At 37.9% G+C, this 15,219-nt stretch overlaps 1 long non-coding RNA gene across 1 annotated transcript in view; it reads right to left on the reverse strand.

The window, feature by feature from the left end:
• Nucleotides 1-13,042, reverse strand: part of LOC119539400 — a 316,501-nt gene extending 303,459 nt beyond the window's left edge. The window contains exon 1 of the long non-coding RNA XR_005217866.1: nucleotides 12,744-13,042. This is a non-coding gene — a long non-coding RNA (uncharacterized LOC119539400). The remainder of the gene's footprint in view (nucleotides 1-12,743) is intronic.
• Between the last annotated feature and the right edge of the window lie 2,177 nt (nucleotides 13,043-15,219).

Genomic DNA, 15,219 nt, shown 5'->3' on the forward strand with positions numbered 1-15,219 from the left:
CCTGCAAGGCCAACATCCAGCTTCCCTTCAGCACAACTGCAGCCCCTCCATTGCAGCAGCTGCCTGCCTGCCTTTGTATGATTCGCAAGCAGAGGCGGGAAGGATTACCAACCGGCAGCCACTGGTGTGCTGGCCTTTTTTGCTGAGCCCTCCAAATGGGAATAGCAGCCTCGGAGGTTTTCCTTACATGGTGTCAGCAACTCCATTGCAGATTCTCCTCCCACCTTCAAACCCAATCCCACCCTTTTAGGGAAAGGAAAAACAATGAAATCAAGATTAGGGTATTCCTGTGGCAACCCAATCCTCATGCTCCCTGGCTATTTGATACCCGGTTGTCAGATACGGCTCTCCCCTCCTAGGTCTATCTGAACCTGACATCTTTATAGGATTACGGGGGAGGTTTAGCACGGGTAGGGGCGGTAATTTAAAACCGGGCCTCCTGGAACTGTGTTTATGAATACAAGCAGATGTGTGCTTATCATTCCCATACTCACAGTGCACTCTTGGAGCCCCTGAACGAAGACCATATCCCTGAGAATGGCCCTCGCTCGTTCAACTGCACACCACTTCCTCCTCTGACTGGTCTCAGCTCCAAAGGGGCAGGATGTGGATGCATGAAAAAGGAGCCCTTTGCCAGCCCCGTCATAAGGCTGCCCTTTGATCTCTTCCCACCAGACTGTGTTACTTTGTGGGCTGGTTTTGTGTTTTGTTTTGTTTTTAAACCTGGCATCAGTGGGTGTTAGTACTTTATTACTGGATTTCCTGCCTTTCTTTTTCCCCATTAATTTTTAAATCTCCTGAGAAGAGGGAAGGATAAGGGGCAACGCTAGGGAACAGGGCAGAACTCATCGCAGAATGCAGGGCCAGTTTTGAGGAGGGAGGTGTGCAGCCCTAATCAGTGGTCTGCCTGGCTCGCTTCTGACATGGCGGCTCTCGGGCTCCGTCACCAGGCCTGCATGACTTAATCTGTCTCACTCTGATGATGGAAGCTGTTTGTCTTACACAGTCAGAGTCCCGGCAGTGTCTCTTTTTCTCCCAGGCAGGACCAGGTCTCGGGAAACACAGTGAAGTCAGTGAAGGTTGACTGAGGAAAGCTGGAGGATTCCCCAGCAATCCTCTGAGCAAATGCCCAGGCCCATCCTCAGAGGCACCAGGTTTCCACATACTTCCCTGGCTAAGGAAAAGTACTTCCTGGGAATGGATCCCAGTAAGGCTTTCTTTTCCTCTAGGAACTCCTTCTCAAGAGCAGTGCCTCTCTCTTGCCTCCACCAAAGAGGTCCCTCCTTTGCATGTTTTCAGGCCCCATATGTATGTCTTACTCCATGCATTTACCACTTTTTCCAGAAAGTGTTCATTAACCTGTGAGTCTCTCCCAAGAGACTGGAAGCCCCTAGAGGGCAGGGGCCATACACTTTATTGATCCCTATTTCCCCTTACCTTAGCACAATATCTAGCATATGATAGATGCTCAATAAATGTGGATGAAATAAACTATGAGATACTTCCAGAGATTTGGCTGGAAACATGAAGCCCCAAGTCAAAAACTTAAACTTCTAATTGGTCCATTTCAAATACCAATGAGCTTATATATTCCATCAACCGACCTTTACTCAGAAATTATTATATGCTAGGTCTAGTTATTGCAGGCAAATGTGAACCCATAAAAGCAGCCCTGCTTGCTCCAACAACTTCATTTCTCCTTAATTTAGTGTATTCTATTTTAGCAAACATTTACTGAGTAGCTATATTCATCCCCTTTAAATACTTTAAAAGGAAATTGACATGTCTAAGAAAACCCACTGAGTCCCTGAGAGAGAAAATGCTCGAGGGCAGTGAACTCTTGGGTTTCCTCCCCGCCTCTCCATTTGCCATGCCCACACTCCCTGTCCCCAGTTTTCCTAGGATATAATGCTGTACTTAGGGTCACTACCTTCCATTAGACTCAGACCAATCCCAGCTTTCTCTGATTTTGATGTCAGCACTCCCCTAGGTATGATGCATCAGCCCTAAAGCTTCAAACACAACAAACACAGGAAAACAGTAGGGGAAGGTTATAACTATGTCTCTGAGTACTTACACATATCTGACGTTTTTTCTAATCTCTTCTCACAGCTCAAATGTGTATTGAAATCTAGGATCTTCAGCTCCCTGGGGCCAATCATTTAACTGAATTAAAAAGAAGTGGCAATAATTTAGAGATCCAGGTTTTTTAAAACAAGCCAGACCACTTACGGATCTAGGCCATGGAAACTACAAATCCCTAAAAGAGTAAAAACTGTGAAGCACATAGTTAACCAAATTCTGCATCTCGATAGCATGGAATCAAAAAAGTTACAAAATCAAAAACGTTACAAGACATTTTTTCATGAGCCTGTTGCATAAAAGGCAATAAACTATGTTTCCTGAAGAATTACATGATAGTCCCACAAAACCTCAAAATCTAGAGTCTGGGGCTTGAAATAGTACAAGTTTATACTACTATCTTGGCATCAGCAAATTTTTTTTTTTTTAATGAGCTAGACTGCAAATGTTTTTGGCTCTGCAGACCATTTGGTCTCTGTCCCAATTACTCAATTGGGTCCTTGTAGCACAAAAGTCAAGAAAGACAATATGTACACAAATAGTCATGACTGTTCCAGTAAAACTTATTTGCAAAGACAGGTGTATATTAAATGGATGAGTTAATAACATTGCTAATTATTTTATTAAATTGTGAAGATCGAAGCTCCCATAATCTCATCCCAAGCACAGCTCTGTCTGCTAGTATTGAAGTTGCGCTAAAAACAACTGGAATGCCCTGGGCTATTGTCTCAGGGCATGTGACAATGATCTTTTCTGTTTGAAGACCAGGTTTCAGAACTATCGAAATGTTTCCAGCATCAGTGGAAAAGCATGCTTTCTTAGTCTTAGGAAACTGCATGCATTTGTGAGCCAGCCAAACAGGTTTGCGATACAAAGAGGGTATAAACACAGCAAAGGTCACTAATCCATGTGGAAATCAGATCAATGATTCCGATCTGAGAATAATCATCTACGTTCATCTCCTCAGTCATTCACTGAGCTAGATGACTGAACTAGGTCATGGGGATAAAAGTATTTAGCAACAGAAGTGAATATACATAAAATATTAGAACTGAACACGATCTTATGGGTCATCTTGGGAGGGGGGGGGACCATTAATTTATACAAAGAAACTGAGGTAAAAAGAAATTGCAACTTGCCCAAGTTTACAAAGCTAGTTGGGGTGCAGGGGCATGACCACAAAATACTAAGCTATGAGCTCTAAGGAGAAGAGAAGATGTCTGTCATGACTCAATACTGCCTTCTCAGTATCAACAGTAGTCCCTGTCACATTGTAGGCAATAACGTTGAAAAAACAAACAATAATTAATGAATAAACAACAAATGAGCCAGACCTCGAAACTCTCCCATCAAAAGTTCCTTGTTCAGAAAGAATATTCTATGTATAAATTTCTTCCTGATGTTGAATTGGGTTATTTTGTCCTTCAGACACCACAATTAATAAGAGGGACCTGCAGGAGTGGAAGCAGCACTCACGTTAGCTAATTCCATCCTAAGGAATTATTTATGCATGATGAGAATCTGTCTGGGACCTCAACAATGTCTTTATATTCAACTACAGAGGATGGAGCCCAAGTGAACTAACACTGTCTACTTGGGATTTCCCAAGACTTGTGAAATGTAAGCCTGATTACTTAGAAGGGTTATGGCTTATTTCACATTAGCTATTCATCCATCACCATGTGACTTAGTGGTATACAAAGCAAGCTCTTGAAGGAAAGGGTGAGGATACATTCTCTGCCTATTCCTGACTGTTGCTGTATTTTCCCTTCCTGACAATAGACATGGCAGGTGCTGTCCCTAGGAGATACAGTAGTTTAGAGGGGTGTTCTACTCCACCCAGCAAAATATCTAAAGTATCTAGCCATTCACAGTTGAAGGTCAAGTGGAAATCACTGGTCATTCCTTCCACAGGTTGGACCTTTTAAAAAGAATGCAGGCTTTCAGTTCCATTTTGTTTTCAAAATATTGCATTTCTTTGGACTAACAGGGAATGTGTAACTTTATCCACAGACTGTGCAATTTTATATTCACCTAGACTATATTTCTACAACATGACCCTTCATTATCTTCAACTCCTCTTCAAAAAATATCCTTAGAGATCTGACTATGGAGACCTGGAAAATAAATCTTTTACTTTCAAAAAAAAGTATATTAATATATGTATATATTTTATAGGTTTATATATATGATAAAAAAAATTGTTGGGGGTGGCACTCTTAATTAAATTAAAAGGGCCAGATTATTCAACAACCACTTTTGACTTTCTTTTCCAGGTAGGAAACAACCACTATTCAGCAGTAGGCCATTAAAGAACAGGAAGAAATAAAGGGTAGAAAAAGGTCCTATTCCTTAATCACTTACACTTTAAAAAAAAACAAAACACTACCAAGTACGTTTGACTATTTTACAGAAATTCTGCCAACTTTCCAAATGTTGCAAAGCAATAACAAATGATATTACATTAATCAGTTTACAGAATAATTAAAATATATGATCTCTGAAAACATATTTTGGATAACGTTTCCTCAGTTTTCTGCTTTACTGATCTACCTCTGTTCCAGAAAGGATAATTAAAACTGAACTCACAAAATATTATGAAGTGTTTGAAGAGAACACAAATAGGCACTTTTATTTTATTTTACAACAAATTTTACACACACACACACACACACCTTTACCACACTGAAATGCCAGATTCAAAATAAACTCAAAATATTTACCAGATAAATCCAGACAACTAGGGAATTTCCCACAATTAAATTTGCAGTGCTATCAACAAAATTGGTTTATTTTAAGATTGCCTGCCCAATATATAAATTTCCTTTTGTGTTTGAAACCCTTTTATCAGATAAGATACCTTTGCTTAAAACTGCTATTTTCAGAATTTGCTTTGGGGGTTCTGAATATACACAGTGAGGTAACTTGAGATTTCCTACCCTGCTTTAAAATGTGTTTCTTCTGTCTGTTTGTATTTAGTAATTTCCTGTCAAATAACCTCACATAATTAACTTTCTTTGCTCCAACCTACTTTTCTTTCCCTATTCCTACTTCCTGAGGATGGTAATAAAATGCTGATTACAGTTGACTGTTATTTGCCTTTTCCCCCTGTCCATCCCCCTCTCTCACTCCCTTTGTCCAAGTCTATACTCAGATTTCAGTAGTCTGTAGATGGGGAGACACGGAACAGAGAGGAAGCAAATCTGACTGCAGAAATTCTGCACTTACTGAGTAGCTCTATGGCTGAGCCAGGGCCAAGCAAGGAGCAGGAAGTGCATTCTTTTCAAAATTCAGTGAAATCCATGGGCCAAATCCTTACCTCCACTGATCTGACATGTGTGGGAATGCCTTCCTCCTGTTCATAAAGGGTCAAGATAGCTGGAAAGAAGCGCAGTACTAAGAGGCTCAGGGCAGGATGACTGTCTACCAAGATTTACAGATCTCTCTTTGCAGATATGAAAAGAAATTAAACCTGGAGTCTTCATATAACATCACATGGCACATGCTACTTTTTGATAATCTTTCATCTCATACTATTTGAACACTTTATAGAAATTATGCAAGTAATTTGTTAGTTCTACCACCTGGGCATTTCAAAAGCACACTTCCAAAGACATGGCACAAGAAAAAGAAAGTTTGTGAATCCATCAAATTATAGTGTTGATACTTTGAGAACATGATGACTGATCACCTTCATGTATATCATGAAGTGCCTACCCTAGCACTACTGACATATTGAACCAAATAGTTCTTTTTTGCAGTGGTTGTTCTGTTTATTGTAAGTTGGTTAGCAGCATCCATGGCCTCCACCTATGAGATGCCAGTAGCACCCTTCTCCCTTTCCGTTCATGACAGTCTAAAATATCTCCAGACATTGGGAAAAGTCCCTAGGGTCAAAATCACCCTTGGCTGAAAACGACTCATATACATTAAACTCAGAACTATAAAGCTGCTTCTCTTCATTCCATAAAGACTCTAAACAGTTCGAAAAATCTAGCAACTTCACCATACGAAAAAATTCAACCTCGTTAATTCCAGAAAGGCTTCTAATTTTGTAAATGATGGAGACTTCATGGCAAGATGGTACCCAGAGTTCATAAGCGACACACCCCACTCTTTCAAACTCATGGCAAAGACTGAAAGAGATATCCCAAAACCACTCATTCAAACTCATGGCAAAGACTGAAAGAGATATCCCAAAGGACACAATTATAAACATCTTCGTGGACCAAAAACAAACTAGAAATGCCAACTGGCAAGAGGGGCTAGCCTGCTGGAATCCAGAGCTGTAAGCCAATGGTAGCTGGGGTTTGCTACCCAATGGATACACAGGCACAGAGAGTCCATAACCAAGCAATGTCACATATGCACCACTTGACATGTACAAGAGTGTTCATAATAGCACTGTTAATAGCAAAAAAACAGAAAAGCAGATAAGTCCACCAGGAGAAGGGATAAATACATTGTAATATATACAAACAATGTAATATTATTAACAGCTATAGTAGAAAAAAAACACAAATGAACTACTGCTACAGGTAATTCTGATAAAGCTTAGAAATACAATTTTTAATAAAAGAGAAAGCAATGAAAAACTACATATAATGTGATATTTTTAAAATTCAATATAAACATATCTGAAAAAATTTTAAAAACCTAATGTGTGATTTTCAAAGGTGGAAAAAAAAAAAAAAAGGACAGAAATTAATATAATTAATCCAGGCTGATGATTCCCTCTGGGTAGGAGTGACAGGGTTTAAGCATAAGGGCATCAACTGTATTGGAAATGTCTGTGATGAATTAATGTGTATTTATTTAATATTACACATCATAACATATATATGCCATATATACATACATATTCCTTGTACATGTAATTTTTTTTAAAAAAATTATCTTTCAAAAGAACAGAAAAAGATGATTAATAGAAAACATAAAACAAGTATTAAACTAGTATTTAAAAGTAGTCATTAAAAACATTACAAATTTTATACCTTCTAATCCAGCAGAGAGGAAAACAAAAACAGGAAATGTTATGTAAAGAGGAAGGAAAGAAGAAAAAAGAACCTAAAAAAAATAATGGTAAACAGAAAAGACTAAATAAGTTGTAACTAGTCAGAAATAAGTCCAAATAGATATGTAACATAGTATAAACACAAAATGTACCTACTAATAAAGATTTATATTTTCATGATACATTCTAAAATAGTTAAGGATGAAATGATAACAGTATTCCAGGATTTGCTTCTAAATAAAGGGCAGACTGAGTGCAAGCATATATGAAACAAGAATGACTACTGCTTGACCACAGCTGGGTAATGAGTACATGTCCTTAAGACATAATCCAAACCTGTTACAACATGTTCACAGTCATGCATCTTTCAGCATTGTTTGCAATCCCCAAAACAAACTAAATGTGAACTAAAGGGAATTGTTGGATATTACGGTATATCCATTCAATAGTAAGTTATTTAGCCATTAAAAATCAAGCAATTCTACAGATGTGCTAAGTTTCAAAGTTAATCTCGATTCATAAAGTGAAAAAGCAAGTAAAGACTAATATGAATATACAGATACTATTTCTTTTGTAACGTGTGTGAATGTGCATAAAAAGGGAGAGAGATGTCTGCATAAATCTTGAGAAAGGGAAGAAACAAGATACTCTTAATGGTATTTACCACGAGATTGAAAGTTTTACAAGAGACATAGGTGGATTTACACTTAATGTGTGTTTCTTTGTTTCTTTCAGTATATTTCACATTCACAATTTTAATATGAAAAACTATGGTAAACATAATTATGATGAAACATTACAATCAGGAAAAACTCAAGAATGTTTATTTCAGTAAGGTACTGCTTTTGTTCGACAATGCACTGAAGGTCCTAGCCAATGACATAAAATAATAATAATAATAATAATAACAATAATAATAATATTAACAACAGCAGCAGCAGCAGGAGCAACTCAGGAAATGACCTCCTAACATTACTAAAAGGATAAAGTATATTCCAAGCTTTGATATTGTGAAGTGTTTCATTTCTAGTTTTCTTGAAGCTATGCCAAATTTCCCCAAGTTTGAAAATGTTTTGGTTCCCAAGTTCAAGCTTATAAACGACTCACCCTGGCATCTCCATCACCTAATTTTACTCTGCTGACTTTTTCTGAGACTCTGGGCCAGTGATTTTACCTCTGTATGCCTCAATTTCCCCGTCTGAAAATGGCAAAAATAATACCTGATTTCTCCCTACCTCACAGGGATGTAGTGAGGATAAATGTGTTCATGGAAAAAAGAAATTATATAAAATCTCAAGGTATTATTTTTCATGGTGCTGTTATTAAATAAAAATAGAAAAAAAATTCAATGAAAAAATTGCTTTGGATTTTGTTATATTCAATAAAAATAATTTTGGGCATTTGGTTTCCATTTGTTTAGGGTATGAATTAGCACAGATGGAATCAGCTCATTTGGATTCTTTATAAGACAGTTAAACTCATTGCTTATTTTTATTATGATACACAAAAGGAATTTGACCAAGAAGTCATAAACTTTTTATCTGTTTCTTTATTGAAAATCTAGCTTTCTTGAAATCACAATTTGTGCTGATTTTGTTATTACCCCCTGTTGAATGTTTTATGCCTAAATCCTAAAAAGAGTGGGGCATGCATCAGCAACCCCCACACCACTCTCCAGATCAGCCATGGACTCCACCAACTCCAGGCCCGATGGACACTGTTTCTCCTTCTGAAGACAGCAACAGTCAGGACAGTGGGGAATGTGCCCCGAGAACAGATATATCCAGAACAATCACAACTTTGGTGGACCACCCAATCATTTTGCAGTGGGGCCAGTGAACCAGTTTGACTACCAGGTAAAAGATAGTTTGTTGCTTTAATATTGTAGATGTGCACATAGTCCGTTCTTTGGAAGTGTCTCATCAAGAGTACCTAAGATGTGCGTTTCACTTTTCAGGCTTGTACAGAAAAGCACATTTTTTATGTTGCAGAAAAGTTACCAATTTTTGAGTATTTAAATAATTAGCTTTATTTTCTGTTTTTTTATATGCTTAGGAGAGTTATAAAGGGTCTTTAGGGAAAAAAAATGGATAAAATTAAAAATGTGAAAGTGCAACAGCTATATGATGCTTTGTTTTCTAATTTATAATTTGAAAGTGGCATATTCGAATATTAAATAAAGTTTAGAAAGTGCAAAAAATATATATAATAATATCAGCCAAAGAATTTGAGACAAAAATTTAAAAACTACCAATAAGAATATTGGTAGATTATACTGTGACCTATATAGAAAATCCAATAGAATCTAAAAATTAATAAACCTAAGATGAATTTAACAAAGTATCTGGGTGTAAATTGAATATTAAGAATCAGAAGTTTTGCTTTAAGCCATTAAAATCATTCATAATAGAAAAATGAACAGATTCATAATAACAATAAATAGTATAAGGTTCCTAGAAAGAAATTCAACAAAAGATGGGTAAGATCACTGGCACTGAAAATAAGGAAGACTTCGATAAATGGAGATACGTGAGCATGCTCATGAATGGCTAGATTTGATATTGAAAAATATCTCAATTCTTCTTTAAGCAATCTACAAGCTAGAAGCAATGTCAATAAAAATAACAAGGTGTTGTTTTTATGGACTGTGACAAGCCAATGCTAAAATTTATATGCAGAACCAAAGGCCAAGAGTAATTAAGAAAATTTTGAAGAACAAAAAACTGGGGCATGTATCCTACAAGGAAAAAAGTCCCAGTCACTGAGACAAGCTAATACAACAGAGAGGCTGACAGACCATGGGAAAGCATTAAGATTCCCAAAACAAACTCACAAATGTATGAAAATAAAGGACAAGAACTGGTTGCTGCACAGCCTGAAATCTAGGTTTGGGACATAATGCATTCATGCATATTGGCATTACAGAATACACAACCAGTGAGAATTCTGTCAAAGTGTTAGACGCGGACAATGAATACTGTGGATAAGGAGAAGAGAGTGAGCGCATCAGGTTCACAGATACAGCATGAGGTGGGCCTTTTCAGATGGGTGGATTGCAATAGGGAGAGCAGAGATGAAAGATAAAATAAACAACCACACAGAGAGGGAAAACCACGTCTAAAGAGCAGCAAGGAGACTGCACTGGTAAACAGTGAAAGCAAAGATGAGATGGGGGAAATCCAAATCAATCCAACCCATCCCTACCGCTACCCTGGATCTGAGCAGAAACACAGCGACTACGTAGATTCTGACTGAGGGCTCGGGACTGAACAGAGGGGTTTTTCAAGCCATATACATCATAACAAGCTATATTATTAGGCAGCGCTGCCGGGAGACAGCAAGAGCCCTGAACTCATAGCCAAAGAGAAGGGGTCAAGTACTGGTCAGTGGATTATGGTGGTAAAGGGCAGCCTTTGTTTGCCTCAAGGCTCTGCACTTACTGGGATCTTGAATTTGTTCCTTAGCTTCTTTGTTCCTCAATGTCCCCGTGGATAAAATGGGGATAATAATAGTACCTCCCACACAGGACTAATGTGAGGATTTAAAAAGTTAATAAATGCAAAGCACTCAGAAAAGCTCTCCAAAAACTGTAAGCACTCAGTAAACCTTAGCTGCTACATTACCAGCTTTCTGGTCGAATGCCTTTGGGCCAAGGTCTTGAAATCTCTGCTTCCTTCTTTGTAAAGAAATAATATTCCAGTCTTCAAAGCATTGTCCGTATGGTAGTGGAAAAAAATAAAAGGAAAATGACTTTGTAAATAGCCGGTGATAGGCCTATAGTAGTTGTAGAACCAAGCTCCACTGTATTTCAAAGAATTCAGAGCCTCTTTTCTCAAATACTCATAATTGTTAACTCCCTGGGTTGCCAAGAACTTCTTATAGCAATTTTCTTTCACAATATTAGCCACTCTCACTTCATAATAAGTAATTAAATGAATTTTTTTTGGAAATTTAGTACATTAATCAGCTGAGTACAGCAGAAAGATGTCCAGTCAGTACAGATGTCTAAACAATTTAGTTAAACTTGAGCAAAAATATGCAAATGTACACACAGTCTAAGGCAGAGTTAAAAGATGTTAATGCTTCTTTTTAAAGTATGTTTACTGTCTTTTCTTTTTACTGTTCCTAATTATTTTTTAAATATAGCAGGATAATTTTTTGATGAAGTATTCTCTGCAAGTTCATCTCAGGATATGAGAAAAAATGAAAAGCTAAATGTCTGCTTGGGAGAGAGACTATCTGAAGGTTTCGGAAAGCAGAATTAGAGAATACAAATACATCAAAGGAAAATTTTAAAGACAGTTTCCTAAACTCACCCCCAACCCCCAACCCCAGCACTCCTAATCCACTCTCAGAGCTGGCTCCAGATTATTTAAGACCAGGCTAACTTCTTTGCGAATTATCAAACTATCTCCTCTGCTCCTTTTCCTCACCTTCTCGTCACAACTTATGAACAAACAACTTTCTCCTTTTTTATAATTTAATTAACTGTAACCCCATGTCACCAAACAAACTGTGAAAAGAGGCAAAGAGAAGGCAAAATTGTATTAAATTAGTCCGTCTTTCTTTTTCAAAGCAGTTCTGAAATACATTTTAGGAAGAGAAGGAAATAGCTAATCACTAGAAAATGAAAGCCTAAAATTATTTCGTCAATATCTGTATAATGAATAATGAAAAGTAAACTGCAGCATACAAGGTTTCTAGAAATGCTGAAGTCTAACAGGTTAGCTATTTTCAGGTATAAGACACATTCGAATTTGCCAAACTTCATAAAAGAACCAGAGAAAAGTGGTAAGATGCTAAGTTTCTGGTGGGGTTCTTACAGGTGTCCCAGCAGCATTATTCATGAGCCAAAATGTGGAAATAACCTAAGTGTCCATGACAGATGAATGGATAAACAAAATGTGGTATATATATACAATGGGATATTCAGCTGGAAAAGGAAGGAAAGTTTGATACTTGCTATAATATGGATGAACCTTGAAAACACTATGCTAAGTGAAATAAGCCAGGCACAAAAGGGCAACTAATACATGACTCCACATATACGAAATATCTATATTAAGCAAATTTGTAGAGACAAAGAGTAGATCAGAAGTTACCAAAGGATGAAGGAAAGGGGCATGGGGAGTAATTGCTTAATAGGTACAGAACTTCTATTCTGGGTGATGAAAAGTTTTAGTAATGGATGGTAGTGATGGTGGCACGACATTGTAACAGTAATTAACGGCACTGAATTGTACACTTAAAAAGGGCTAAAGTGGTTAAAAAAAAAAAAAAAAAAAAAAAGTAGAACTGATGACCCCTGCCAGGGATCTTATGGAATATAGTATTAGGTTTCCCAGGCTTTGCTTCAGGGACTAAAAAGGAGAATTCTCTACATTCTGTTAGTGGGTGGCTATGGAACCAATCAGATGTAAATAAGATCATTTTTCATTTGAAGGCATGTTTAGTGGTTAGGTCACAATTACAGCAAAGGAACACTAACCAATCACAAGACTCTATGTTAGGCTTTGTGGGGGGAGGTCATAAAAGAATGTGAGAACTATTCTTACCCTCAAACAGCTTAGAATCTTATTTATAAGAAACACATTATATGATAATGCATCAATGAACTTAACATTTTATTTATACCTATTTTTCTTACCTGTACCGAAGGGGCTAGAAGCACAGAAACTACATTTCTCAGAGTCCATTGCCAGCAGGATTCTAGGTTCAGATTCTTTCACTGAGAGGTTCTTGTATGAGATTAGAAGATGATAGAGTCGATTTGTTTATTATTCTCCCAACAATAGTAACAGCAGATTCAAGCAGAGTCTTACAACACAGGCTCCTGTGGTAGGAACACACAAGACCACAGTCTCCTTCAGTGACCGAATGGGCAGAGTTAGGACTACTTCCTGTAGTCTCTGATTTCTGGGTACATCACTACCTCCACCATTCATTTGTTCCTCCAGTCCTTTTAATACTTGTAACCCAAATCTCTGTACTAAATTCTTGTTTACTTGAAAGACATAAATAGTTTAATTTCCTTGACAGAATTGTGACTAACAGTCACCAAGCAGCAGAATTTCCTCTTCTGGTCCCTCTTGAAAATAGGTTAAATCTAACTCTACCATCATCTCCTTTTAGCTACTTTTTTTTTTTTTTTTTTTTTTTACCACTAGTATAAGTTTCTTCTCTAATATCCAAGAATATAGAACATGAAACAGTAGAAAAACCAAGCCTTTCATCTCAAACATTTGACAAGATAATTTGTATTCTATTGGATTATCTATGTTTATCCTTTACAGTTAGGAATGACATACTAAATACAATATAACTCTCCTTGAGTTGGAGACAATTATCCAACCTCTGAAGCCTGATTTTAAATTAAGCTTATCAAAATCATCATTATATGTGTGTATGTGTATTTATTTTCAGTCACCTTACCTAGATTCCCCTGTTTCTGTATACACAAAGCCTGGCTATATTTTATGATAATTCAAATGACTAAAAACCATTTAGGACTCATGAACAGTATTGTTAGGGATTGAATCATGTCCCTCACAAAAGGCATATTCAGGTTCCAGTCCCAAGTTCTGTGGGTGTGAGCCCATTTGTAAATAGGACCCTTGAGGATGTTATTAGTTAAGTTGCTCCCACACTGAATGAGGGTGGGTCTTAATCCAATATGGCTAAAGTCCTAACAAGCAAAAGAAATTGGACACAAGGAGAATGCCATGGGGAGCAGTCAGAAGCTGGAAGTCAATGGAATCCAGAAGAGAAAGGAGAATATGCTGCCATGTGCATTGCGATGCAACAGGAAAGTCCAGGGACAAGGATCACAGGCAGCCAGTATCAGAATGCCACAGCCTTCAAGGAGAAAGCATCGCCTTGCTGATGCCTCAATTTTGGACTTTTCCTGTACTCAAAACCATGAGCCAATGAAGTCCCATGGTATAAGCCAACCCACTGTATGGTATTTGCTTTAGCGGCAAGGAAACTAAAATAAGTATAAAATGACTACAGTCCCCGCAACATGCACACATGATTGCTTTAGTGTGGGAGAGAAAAGAAGCTATCCCCCATCTTGTTTGAAAACCAGTGTGGATTAGATCAAACATGTGGCTCTGGGTAAAATGGTGAAAATATACTTCACCCATTTCTCCTGGGAGGTAGATCACAACCAATCCAGCAGTGAGTTTACTAGTTATTTTCCTTTGGTATCCTCTGGCCTGATCTTAATGTACCTGGAAACCTGGAAATGGGCAGTTTCTGATGCAGAAGAGAGAGCTCTAGAAGCAGCTCTCAGTTCTGGCTCATGGAGCAAAAAAGGGACTCCTAACAGTCATGGAGACTGTGGAAATCTCCCAGTTTTGTTCTTTGTTCCTCCCATTTGTTGTGTCCATGCCCTAACCCCAGGCAATTTAGTGGCAGTAAGGGCTTCTACCAGTAAGAGTACCAGAAGGGGGTCAGCAAGAGGAAAACTCTGAGGGAAGAAAACCTCTCCAACTCCCCATCTGCCAGAGCTGTGATGAAAAGAGGATGAGGCCAACCCCCTGTTGTTGTTGTTTTTCTCTCTGTCCTTCTGCTGCTTAGGTCTGAACACAGGCCCAGACATGGAAGTACGCAGCAGAGTGGGGAGCTCTAGAGAACTAAAAAGTACCACGGAGAGTGCAGAAAGGGAGGAACTTAGGAGAGCAACCCTATAAAGCTGTTTATGAAATTCAGGGATCATCCCTGAACCAAGAATGTATGGATCTGATTGCAATTAGCATACCAAAGACTTTGAAAACTGAGCTGACAGGCCACTGTACAGGTCACAGAGTAACCACCAAGTGGGACACACCTGCCACTTCATGAGGAGTTCAATAAAGGATTTGAAAAGCAAACTGACATTGGAACCACAGCCTTTCAAGGTAGGTTGGAACTTGCAGCCTAAACCTAACCAGGTCAATTGCATGCTCTAAAAAAAAAAATTAAAAATCAACATTCTCCATAGGATTTAAACACAATCCAGAATCATATAAAGCAATCTTCAAACTATCCAGGATAGAATCCAAATTTACTCAACATACAAAGAACCAATCAACAGATGCCAACATCAAGATGACACAGACGTTGGAATTCCGTGGCATAGG

The sequence above is a fragment of the Choloepus didactylus genome, chromosome 7, assembly GCF_015220235.1.
Source record: "Choloepus didactylus isolate mChoDid1 chromosome 7, mChoDid1.pri, whole genome shotgun sequence".
Taxonomy (NCBI): Eukaryota; Metazoa; Chordata; class Mammalia; order Pilosa; family Megalonychidae; genus Choloepus; species Choloepus didactylus.